The sequence below is a fragment of the Falco punctatus genome (assembly GCF_963210335.1).
Source record: "Falco punctatus genome assembly, chromosome: 3".
Classification (NCBI taxonomy): domain Eukaryota; kingdom Metazoa; phylum Chordata; class Aves; order Falconiformes; family Falconidae; genus Falco; species Falco punctatus.
This window is the reverse complement of record NC_137582.1, coordinates 38,397,959-38,410,585: the sequence shown is the minus strand read 5'-3', so window position 1 is coordinate 38,410,585 and position 12,627 is coordinate 38,397,959. Positions and strand designations below refer to the sequence as shown.

Here is a 12,627-nt window from a genome sequence, read left to right as displayed (position 1 = left end):
TAGCAAAAGTTCATGTTTCTCCAACATCTAGATTCATGGAGATCAAGGCTAATGTTTCTTCGTAGCTTAAGTCGCAATGAGATCTACTGCACATGCCATTACTTTTATCAACAAGATCAGCACTGAGCAACTTCCCGAGCTGGAAAATAATTTGATATGTTTTAAAACAAACTGCTTATTAACAGCTTTCTTTAGAAGGAGAACATGGATGATGACATTAAACTTGTTCAGATTTTCCAATAAGACAGCCTTCCAGACTTCAAGAGCTTGCAGGCTTGTTTAGGCAAATACTGTATCTCTTACCTGAGGTCTTCCTCTCTGTGAAAGATACGTATGATCCATCCAGGGTTGAAGGAGGAAGTATTCATCAGACCTTGAGACATGTAGAATTACATAAAGAATGATGAATACACCTAGAAGGTTCCAAAAATAATGGGGATGCACGGGGAAATTATATCTACCATCTATATTGTGTGTGCAGAAGCTCTTTGTTAAAGTAAGATGAAAACAATATTTGATGATATGGAAATGAAAACAGTGTTATTGAAGCTAGTAACTTTTAATGTCTTTTTCTTTCCTGTACATCTCTTGTGGCTTTATGTTATTGATCACTCTTGTTCATTTTCAAATTCTTCTCGCTACTTGTAAGATTTTATAACACTTCTGTCATTGCCCTTTCTGTATACCCATCCACCTCACTTTGTCACCTTCAACAGATACTTACTCCATTGCACTCCATTCTGGAAAGTGTCTCAGAATCATAAAAAAACTTTAGGTTGAATGGGACCTCTGGAAGTCATGTAGTCCAACCTCCTGCTAAAGGAGGTTCAGTGACAGTTTAACTTGATGATCCTAAAGGTGTTTTCCAACCTAAATGATCCTTTGAGTCCATGATTCTATGACAGTAAGTTGCTGAAGACTATCCAGACAAGTTTTGAATAGATATCTCCAAGCGTATCTCCAAGGAAGAGGGGTAACCTGTTCTTGTAGATGACCCAATTAATGATAAAGAAAAAAAAAATCCTCAAATGTATTGCAACCCTCCCATGATACAGTTGCATCTTTTTTTATTGCCCTATCGCTATGCACCCTAAAGAGTTTTTTCTCCTTCTTCTCCATCCATCCTCTCCAACTAGGAAAAATGTATCCTGATGCATACCTGATAAGTCTGCTTCTCTCAGCCTATCTTCTTCTGTCATGTACACCTGATTATCTTGGTGGCCTTACACTAAACTTTCTCTGGTATGTCAGTGTCTTTCATTTACTGGAGAGCTCAGCACTGGACACAGTAATCCAGATTTGGTTTGGCAAGTGTTGAGAGTGGGCAGAAGTGAGGGAAGTACTACTTCACCTTATCTGCTGGCAACACTCTTGTTAATATAGCTAGGATGTAGTTGGTCTCTTTGCTACAAGGACACTCTTCTGATTTGTGTTAACCTTGTCACGAGGACTCCCAAGTTCTTTTCTGCAACTGTTTTTTATCCTGTACTAGATTATTCCCACGCAGGTACAGGACTTTGCATTTACCTTTGCTGAACTTCATGAGGTTCCTGTCAGCCCATTTCCTCATGCTGTTGGGGTCGTCCTGAACAGTAGCCCTACTATCCAGCAGATTGACTAGTATGGAATCTGTACTAGGAGATTCAAATAGCCTGGAGGAAAGCCAGTGGACTGCAGAAAAGCCTGTGTCACTCCAGTCTTCACAAAGGGCAAGAAGGAGGACTCAGGAAGCTACATGCCAGTCAGCCTCACCATCCCTGGAATGGTGATGGAACAGTTCACCCTGGATACCGTCTCTATTCATGTGGAGGAAAAGAAGGCTATCAGGAGTAGTCAATATAGTTTCACCAAGGGGGAAATAATACCTGACCAACCTAATAGCTTTTGACATCTCCCATAACATCCTCATAAACTCAGGCAGTGTGGATCAGATGAGTGGACAGTGAGGTGATTAAGAACTGGCTGAATGGCAGAGCTCAGAGGGTAGTGATCCATGGCGCAGAGTCTGGCTGGAGGCCTGTAGCCAGCGGTGTTCCCCAGGGTCAGTGCTGGCTTCAGTCTTCTTCAGCTTATTCATCAGTGACCTGGATGAAGGGACAGAGTGCACCCTCAGCACGTTTGCTGATGATCCAAAACTTGGAGGAGTGGCTGACACACCAGCAGGCTGTGCTGCCACTCAGCGAGACCTAGGCAGGCTGGAGGGTTGGGTGTAGAGGAACTTCATGAAGTTCAAAAAATGTAAGTGTAAGGTCCTGCACAATAACCCCATGCACTAGCACAGGCTGGGCATTGAGCTACTGAAAGGTAGCTCTGTGGAGAAGAACCTGGAAGTTCTGGGAGACAGCAAATTAACCATGATCCATCAGTGCCCCTGTGGCCATGAAGGCCAGAGGGATCCTGGGGTGCGTTAGGAGGAACATGGCAAGCAGGTCGAGGGAGGTGATCCTGCCCCTCTGCTCTGCCCTGGTGAGGCCACATCTGGGCTTCCCAGTTCTGGGCTTCCCAGTTCAAGAAAGAAAGAGAACTACTGGAGATGGTCCAGTGAGTGCCAAGAGGATGGAGCCAGGCTCTTTTCAGTGGTGGCCAGCAAAAGGACAAGGGGCAACTCAGGAAGTTCCACCTGAATGTAAGGAAAAACTTCTTTACCTTGAGGGTAACGGAGCACTGGCACAGGCTGCTCAGAGAGACTGTGGAGTCTCCTTCTCTGAAGACATTCAAAACCCACCTGGACGTGACTCTGTGCAACCTGTTCTAGGTGAACCTGCTTTAGTAGGGGGATGGGCTAGGTGATATCCATAGGTCCCTTTCAACCCTGACCATTCTGTGATTCTGTGAAATGTAGAAAAAGAAATTTTCTATAATCCATTCTTAATAGTTTATCTGTTCATTTTGTAGAGGTCTGGTGCTGTTTGTTCATTTCCATCAACCTCTCCACCCTGTAAGGGGATTAATAAACAGAGATGCTTATATCTCTTCTGACTTGAGATGCAACCTTCAAACAGAGGATTTGTTGGTGTAGCACAGCTGCATGATCTTGGCTCAGTTACACTGAAAAATACCGGTGTAGCATAAGAAAGTAGAAAAGCTAAAATTATGTAAGATAAAAAAGGTAAGAAGAAAGACAGTAGTGTAATTGTTGAGACAGTGGTCATTAACAGCTCAAGGACACAAGAAGACAAACACTTGAAAGAGTATAAAGCATTAAAAAGCCCCTCAAAGATCAGGGTGATGGTGATGAATTATTGTGGTTTAACTCTGGCTGGCAACCAAGCACCACACAGCTTCTCACTCACTGCCCCTCCCAGTTGGGATGGAGGAAAGAGTCAGAAGAGTAAAAGTGAGAAAACTCGTGGGTTGAGATAAAGAGAGTTAAATGGTTAAAGCAAAAGCCACACACGCAAGCAAAGCAAAACAAGGAATTAATTCACTACTTCCCATCTCCAGGAAAGCAGGGCTACATCATGTGTAACAGTTACTTGAGAAGAAAAATGCCATAATGCTGAATGTCCCCCCTTCCTTCTTCCCCCAGCTTATATACTCAGCATGACGTCATATGGTATGGGATATCCCTTTGGGCAGTTTAGGTCAGCTGTCCTGGCTGTGTCACCTCCAATGTCCCATGCCCCTCCAGCCCTTTTGCTGGCAGGGCCCGAGAAACTGAAAAGTCCTTGACTGAGTATAAACGTCACCCAGCAACAACCAAACCCATCCGTGTGCTGTCAGCATTGTTCTCACACGAAATCCAAAACACGGCCCTGCATCAGCTGCTAGGAAGATAATTAACTCTGTCCCAGCTGAAACCAGGACATGAATGTATTCCTAACAGAAATGGATGTTGACTTTTCCCCACCTGGCAGATGACTGCCTGGTTACAGAGATTCACTCGTTGTCTCATTGGGCTTTGTGAGCAAATTAATGCTTGGTCTAGGAGATATTAATTCCAGGCACTTGTTGTTTGAGCATTAGCCAATAAACAATTGTACTGTGCTTTAAGTAGTGTTTATCTTGCTTGCAGAGTCACTGTCTCACAAAAGATATCCAAGAAAGAGACCGAGAGAGGGAGGATAACAGAATCAGCATTACAAGAAGATTGTTGCAGACCATGTTCAGTCTGAAGATCTTGATGCGCTTTATAGAGATAGGAAAGATGAGAACATATGTTACATGACTGCCTATTCCTACATGAAGGAGATTCCCTAAGCAAGTAGTTTCCATCTCCTTCCCAGCTTTGTTTCCTTTTCCCTAGCAAGAGTGTATGTATGATTGTTGGGAACACCAGCCGATGCCTTGCCTACTGCATGTCAAGGACAGAATGCAGCTCTCACCTTCCTGGCAATGGAGAAGACAGGTTAAAGGTATACATCCAGCTCTTGTAGCGTTAAATGTTTTCATTTTGATTGGATGAAAAAAACCCATATAAACAAACAATGGAAAAGGCTACCATTCACCATCCTTGGTCTTCAATGAACCATTCTTCATCATCCTCAGTCTTCTGTTGCAAACAGAGCAATTTTGTGATCTTCCTTATTCATCTTCTCTGGGGACACAACAGCAAGAAGACAGTAGTCTTCTCCTCTCTAACAAACTGTTTCCTCTACAAACCAGATTACTTCAGATGTTTTGGTCCGCTTCCTTTTCCACTTAGTACTTGGAAGAGCATTGAACTGATTTTAAGTAATGTAAGGAAATATTTGAGCCACATTATTAATATAAATTATTTTATCTCTTGATTTATGTAATTCGTGTGACTGCAGTGGATGAATTATTTCACTGACATCACTATAAAATAAAACCCTAAACAATGTTAAAATTAAGCATTAATAATTCATACATTTTTTAGACATTTGTTTCAGTTAAATAAAATAGAAATGTAGCCACATAAAAATCCATACAGTTTTAAGCTGATTAGATCAATAAAGTATGATCTCATGAAGGATTTTATTATTCTTCTTCCTTTCTATGCTAACTGACTTCAGAAAAGCAGTTGCTGTACCTATTTTGTTTTGGAATACTGTGAAACTGTTAAGTGGATTTATCATAAGATCATTCAAAATTTTCTATTAGTTCAAATGAACTTCTTTATTTAGATTCAGTGTTACAGATAATTATAAAAATGGTAAAAAATAAAAATAAATCTAAACATTCTCTCTAGATGGTTTAACTTATGAAGGCATCAGCCTTCATAGTGGAATAAATGGTTTCAACTTCTTTTTCAAAATCTGCTGATTTCATTAAAAAGTGTTTGTAGAACTTACAGCTGCAGAGGTGACTCTGGAGAAACTAATGTCACAATATCCACCTGAGTCTATAAAGAGCTTGAAAAAGTAGCTGTGAGGAAACCAGTACTTAATGAAAGTGTTTTATATGTGCTTTTTCAGCGATGATGAAACATGGCAAGTGTCTTTTAATGACAGCTGGCAGAAAAGCAAGACAAAGACAAATAATTCTGAAAGCATAAAAAGAAAAGGAAGCTTAGAAACTCCACATGTACTTACAGTCTGAACATCACTACTTCTTGCCACCGGCATCTTATTTTGCCATCCTACTAGGAAGGATTTCATCTTTAGGCACAACTTGGGCTAACAAGCTAACAAGACACACCAAACTATGTCATCTTAATAGAATTCTCATATCAGTGCCTCTAAGTAGTCTATATACAACCAGAATGAAAAATTAAAGTATATGTTCATTAAATTTAACTTCATTATAAAGTTTGCAAAATCTGGAGCAAGACCAGTTACAGAGAAGGAACTAGTATAGTTAGATATTGTTAATTTCAAACTATTCACGTTCTCTTCTGATTAAAGTAAAATGTAATCAGAAAATTTGAATATTTAGTACCATATCCACACAGTGAAGCAGATTTTTACAACTGAAAAATAGAAACTGTGCTTATTGAAAATCATCTTGCAATGGTACCACAGATATTCCCGTTCTGATACAAAAAAACCCCAAACCTAAAAATTCAATATGCATTTCATCCCATATTCTTCCAACTGTATCAATACTGAGGAAAGTTAAGAATTGAGAATGCTACATTCTGGTTTAAAACAAATGCTATCTGACTTTGCATTAAAACTGTCCTAGAATTGTAACCATTGTAGAATTGAAATCGCAACCAATTTTCACATAGTTAATAAAAGCTGCTCACAAATTCAAGTTGGGGATACAAAAACAAAAAAAAAAGAAAAAAAGAAAAAAAAAAAGATTTTTCATGTGGCTTTAGTTAGAAGGCATATTTATTTATTAATGGTATCTCTTGTAGCATCCTTTCCCTCTCATGAGGTGTGGAGGGTGCAATTTCAGTGGCTCTGCTGTAATTCTTCTATAACTCTTCCACAGTTGCTTCATTGTCAATCAATCCTGTCTCTCTGTAGTAGCTGACTGTCCCCGCTAGCACCGCAAATATATTCATACAATTCATATTGAATTCTATCGCTGTATTAAAGGGACAGTTGGCTAGCATGGGGAGGACAGGGCTGATTGACTAGGCTTCTGTGCAAGAAATGGAGTAGAATTACAGCACAGATGCAGAAATTGCAGCCTGCTGCTCCAATAGAGTTTGAATAGAAGTGGTGCTGGGAGAGAGGAATTGCACCTATCAGAAACATTGCTAATAGTAGGAAAGTCTCCCTTAAATTAAACTTTATTAAAAACAATTTGGGAAAAAGATTATGAAACCTAAACTTCAAGGTAAAGTACAGTAGTTTTGAAAAAGAATACAAAAATTTTAAAAGATATGGTGTTTTTTAAACCACTGTTTGAAAAAACTGTTTTTCTGAGGATTGTAGTAATGTTATACTGTTCTGACAGTAGTACTGCTCTATAGCTTTGACCGTCTAAATATCAGGGATATATTAAAAGCTAAGCAGCAGGCATTGTGAGGAGCAACAGTTAAAGTGTATTCACTAAAACATAGTTTAGCCTTTCCATCCTGATTCTTCATACCACTGGAATTTATGAAACACACATACATAGTTTCCCTAAACTGGTATTGCTGAATTTAAGTATAGAACAAGTAGATATTCTAAGAGAATTTCAGATGTTATTAACATCCACACATTATTAACAAAATCACTCACTTTAAAACCAGAATTACTTTTTTTTTCAGATGGGTTTTGGAAGATATTTAGCAGAATTCTAATGCTATGAGTTAATAAATTTGTGCTATCATAGTTATATTTTAAGGCAGTAGAATCATTACTGCATATGGTGGCATAGTACAATAATTTAAAAACCTCACTATCATCTTGCTTTAATTTGCTATGTTACAAAATTCACAAAGATATTGCCTATGCTATGAAGGATACGTTTAGTAAAAAATTTATATTATCCTTCTATATCAGTATCTTCAAAGCATTTTTGCAGTATGTCATAGCTTTCAGTTTCCATTCCATTTTGTGATGCAGTCATGATCATATATATGATATTATATAAAACATATATTAACTCAGTAGATTCTTCCATCCAAAGCTTCCAATCTAGAATATTTGTTTATACAACTGGCAGCTTATTATTACTGTTACTGATTTTACCTCTTTGGTCCCAGTTCTATTATTGTTGTAAATATTTTTTTTTTCTCTTTGTCAGTTTCACGCAGTTTTATTCCCAGAAATAAATAAGATGTACATACATTCAGATCAATAAGTAATAAAATTTATCATAATTTATTTTTGATACACAATACCTACTCCAGAACAGACTGTATATATAGTTTTTACTAAAAGAGTAGTACAGGCTTTGACTAACTGTTTCCGAAACTAATAATATGGATAGCAGTTTTCCAGTATCTTGGCTTATACTTATTAGTATGGAGATGGATAATGTTAGTGAAGCCAGCCTTTGGAACATCTAGAAACCTTTGATCTCCCTGATCATAGTTATTTTATGCACAGTAATGTGAATGCCACATAGTTATGACTGGATGGATTAATGTTCTGCTTCTGACAAGCAACAAAAATCTTGAGAAATGCGTATGTTTTTGACATGAAGACAGAGAGGAGCCAGCACTTGTTCTGATGCTTATTTACCCTTACTGCTAAATTATTAATTTTTCCACTCTGGAAAGTCCATTGGCATTACTTCATCCTATTCATATCACTTGTATTTGGTTATTTGGTAGTTCACAAGGTGACACTACATCACACACTATCTGCCTAGTCCACACTTAGCATTACACTTCACTCTGCAGAGTGACTTTATAGAAAGAGTGCCAGTCTAAATGGTGAGCTAAATAACTTCCATGCTTAAGTCGCAGTCACACTTCAGGCCCAGAAGAAGGCTCATCAGCTCTTTTGATGAGGCAGCTCTGCAGCATGTGGCTGCAGACTAGGAGAGCCACAGATGTTGTGGCTTTCCAAATGATGGCAATTCTGTTAGTGCTTCCTCTTCTTCCTTTATTCCTCCTCTTCCTTTACTCCTCCACTTGCATTACCCTCACAGGCCCCACCTTCATGCCATTTCGATGCTACTTCCATTTACCTGCTATAGGTGTGAACTTCAAATGGGATACTACACCAGCTACTGTGAAGGACCTAGCCACAGAAAGAAGGTTATATTTTTTAACCCAGTGAATTTTCCCATTCACTTTATCACATGTCCACAGAAGGACCTGGACTGACAAAGTGCAAAGAGTGCAGTGCAGGGGCAGGATCGGTGAGGTAAAGGCAACTTTAACATTTCTTTTTTAAAAAAAATATTTTCCTTTCTAGTAACCTGTTCCTAGCATGTTGGACTGAGACAGAAGAAGGTGTTATGGTCTTGGAAAACAGAAGGTCCCGGAACAAGAGCAGAGAAGTAGGAAACTGGTTTTTTCCTGGGGAGTTTTATCATGACTGCCTTCTGCTTTGTTCAAAAATTCTCTTAGGAAAATCATCAACAGATCACAAGTCATATGATACTATATTTGCTTTATTGATGATAGTCTAGGAATAAAGGACTAGTATGTATCTCGGATGAAATGCTGGTAAAAACATATCCGTTGTTTCTTCAGTTCCTTACTTGCTAATTCTAGCTGTTAGTATGTGGTTTATTCAAACTGTTTATGTTTTATAAAATAACTGGAAGCTTCTCACATAAATATTTAATAACGGGGATATCAGCATGGCAGCAAGATTTTCTCACTGCCACAAAAATTTCATGGAAGTGGAACCATTACTATCAATCTGCTTAAAATTTCTCTTGAAGAGAACAAAGCCAGAGAAAGCATTTATCTTTATCAAATTTTATAACCAAATGTAGGAACTCCTCTGGCAGTGAAATTAGGTTTGTTCTATAAATATTGACTGGTATTACTGATAGTTTATTATTTGCTTCTTTATTGACTGAGTCTTGGACTGGGGTTTGCTCTTTTGTTTGTTTTGTTTTTGTTTTTTTCTTTTGTCCAAGGCTGTTGTCAGACTACATTTACAGTTTTGTGGAACAGTGGAGGACTCAGGCTGCTAAAGTTAATGTACTTGGACTGCTTTTCCATAAACTTAGGTAAAAATTGTATGCAGTCTTTCATTTGGGGAAAAAAGAGAAAGAAATAAAAGTGTTATCTAGGTAATCAAAATCCTTTAGTGTTATTCAACAAATATTTTATTTTTGTGGTATAAAGACTTCTCTTACTTCTTTTTCAGAATTTTGAAGATAAATACTTGTTGAACAGATTTCATCTATACCGGCTATACCACTAATAAGATACTGTTCTCTGCTAGGGCTTTTGGTTGTCTTTTTTTCACCAGAAGCTAGAGCTTATTTTTCTTAGTCCTGGGACCAAAGATTTTTGTGTGTCTTCAGTTTCTTGTATCAATTCTGTGCCCTTAACAATTTCCTGGGTTTCCTGTTTGCTTAATATTTTCACATTTTATTTCTAATTTCTACCTTCACTTTGATGCAAGTGAACTTTCATCACATTTGTCCTGTTTCTTGCAAAAGGATGTGTTCTTACCTGTGACACTTGCCTGAAATTGATAGCCATTCTTTTCTCTCAAAGATCTCTCAAAGATATCTCAAAGCACAGGTGTAAGAAATTCTTGCCTTCTCACTTGGTTTCTCGCGGGAAGTTATGTCAGTTATTATTCTGTTACTTGAACCCTTTAATGTATAAAGAAGGTCATTCAGAAGTCTAATGAGAAAGCCTATGACATTATGCTTTCAGTATGCCTTCCCACCATTATCAGAAGGATTTATTTGTATGCAAGTAACGCTGCCTTTGCCAGCTGAACAAAGGTAAAGCTGTGTAAGCTGTCTAGTGTGGATGCAACTACACCATATGAAAATAACATATACTTGTACAGATTAGTTTTATCTGTTCAGAAAAGCTTTCGCAGTGTGGCTTTCTTCCATTTTGACTACAAAGGTACAGCTAAAAAAAAAAGTCATCAATTAGCTTTGCTTTAAGCTGAGTCACATCTGAGCTGTACAATATAATAACGCTCTTCGTCAGAATTAGGTGGGAAGGTGTTTTATGTTGCTTGGTTTATGCACCGAACTTCAAATTTTGTCAGTGCATACAGTTGGATCTCTATCAGGTTTTAGGGTGTATAGTCCAAGATTTAACAAAATTCTGGTACAGACTATTAAAGCAAAAAATTGAGAGCTTATTGAGACATTTGATTGTTTCTTTAGTATCTGAAAATGAAAGAAATAATCGGGTAATACAAAAAAGACATAATGGAATTAGCATATTAATAGTGCGATGTTGCAACAGTTTCCACAGAAGAATATGAATATGCCATACAGGCATATGGCAGAATTTGTGTGACTGTTTTAATAAGTAGTGACCTTTTACATGCCCCACTGATACCTGCACAAAACCTATGTGTGTATGAGACTAGTCTAGATAATTTTATTAATGGCTTCAGCTAACATGAGATGCAGACTGGGATATGAACAGGAGCTATCTGGTTTACCCTCATTCTGAAGAAAAAGAAAACATAGCAGTTTGCAGGAAGTAATTAAGGCTGAAAAGAAGACTAACTGCTCTGAGATTTATTAAAAGATTCTTACTTACAAATTCAAGTTAACATAGTTTTGAAAATTTAACTGTTGGTGGTTGATTATTTCAGAGCAATGATCAGGAGTGCTTTCTTTTCTCCTACCTACTTAGAAAGTTGCAACCTTTTCTGCCAAATATGGATATTAAAACTGTCCGTACCTTTATCAGTTCTTAATTGAACTACTGAGAGGACATTCTGTAAATATATTCCTGTGGAGTCTATTCAGAGACTGAAGCTGGAGCTGGACTTGCTACTCTTGTGACATCTGTAACAGGTTAAAATGTCACATGCCTATCTTACTCATCTGTCATTTGTTGGTTTTCTTTCCCTCTCTTCAGAAGTTGCCACTTCAACAACCCTCCTTTATGTGACATTTCAATCAAGTTCTATGAAAAGGAGGAAAACCTCGTCGTTATTAAATATGTAAGGCTATTTGTATTGTCTAGACAGAATCTCTTTAGAGAGCTGTGATACATGCATATGTGCCAGCAATGCAGAGGAAGTCGAATTAGAAAGCAGTGAGGCTCCATCTGTAACCTGGGAAAGGTGATCTGTTTGCAGAGCTTTGCTGCAGCCAGAGCTGTTTGCCTGACCAAGCTGATGTGGTCTATAGTAACTTTCGGTACTTTGGGTTCCGTGCTGGCTTTCTTCTTTTCCACATGCTGCTTAATATGTGTATTTTGACTTTAAATACCAGTTGAGCTACACCTTTCCTTACCAGAAAGGTTTTCTCACTTTTTCACTAATGAAACGGGAGTAAGTTTATCTACCCTCTTTTTTTGTTTGTTTGTTTATTAAGAATCTAGAGGTAAAAGTGTTCTTCAGCACTTTATGATGATTTGTTAGTACATCCCCAGAAAGTATTCTTTCCTATGCAGTTTGAACTTTTCCATTCTTTCTTTAATCCTATTTCTGCTGTTTAAATCCCTTTCTATCACCCTGAATGATTTTTCTCCTGCCTTGGATTTACACTCCCAAGATATTCAGAGACTGTTATCAAGTTCCCCCATTTCAGCAAGTAAACTATGGTATTTTATACATATTTCATAACTTTAATTCTGTGTTCCTCTACCTGCCCTACAGTTTTGTAATAGTTTGTGTTGTCCAAAACATCTTTAGCTTCTGCTCAGGGTTTTGGTAATAAGAAAGCTACAGAACAGCATGAATTTCAGCTCTGCTTCTTCTTGAGTGACACAAAACCCAACAGAAGTTAAATAGCTGGTTTTATACTGAGTGCAAAGAGAAGGAATATCAGGCTATCCTGTAATGTATCTCTTTTCTTTAAAAACAACCAAAACCAATGGTGCCTTTACCATTCGTGTCTGTAATGTTAATTAAGTCCTGTGACAAATACTTGTCCAATTCAGTGCTGTGATCAGTCCAAGAATTGTTACCATTTAATGGCCATATTATAACATTATGTAGAAACCCAACTTGGCAACTGAGATCCATTCATGCCAAGCACTAGATGAGCAAAACAAGAAGACAGTCTCTTCAGCAAGGACCCCACAGTCTAAATAAACCCAAACAACTAAGACAAGATGGAAAACAAGAAATTAATTAAGAATAAGACAGAAATTAGAAGGAAACAAGAAGGCAGTGATCAGCATGAGTGGTGGTTTCAGATACAGATTTCTGAGGCTCC

General features: G+C 37.9%; 1 long non-coding RNA gene across 4 annotated transcripts in view; it reads left to right on the top strand.

Moving 5' to 3' along the window:
• LOC308061425 overlaps nucleotides 1-12,627 on the top strand; it is a 57,772-nt gene that overhangs the window by 40,491 nt on the left and 4,654 nt on the right. For all 4 annotated transcript variants that reach the window (XR_013927223.1, XR_013927224.1, XR_013927225.1 and 1 more), the window contains one exon: nucleotides 1-12,627. This exon is cut by the window's left edge; it is cut by the window's right edge and continues 4,654 nt beyond it. This is a non-coding gene — a long non-coding RNA (uncharacterized lncRNA).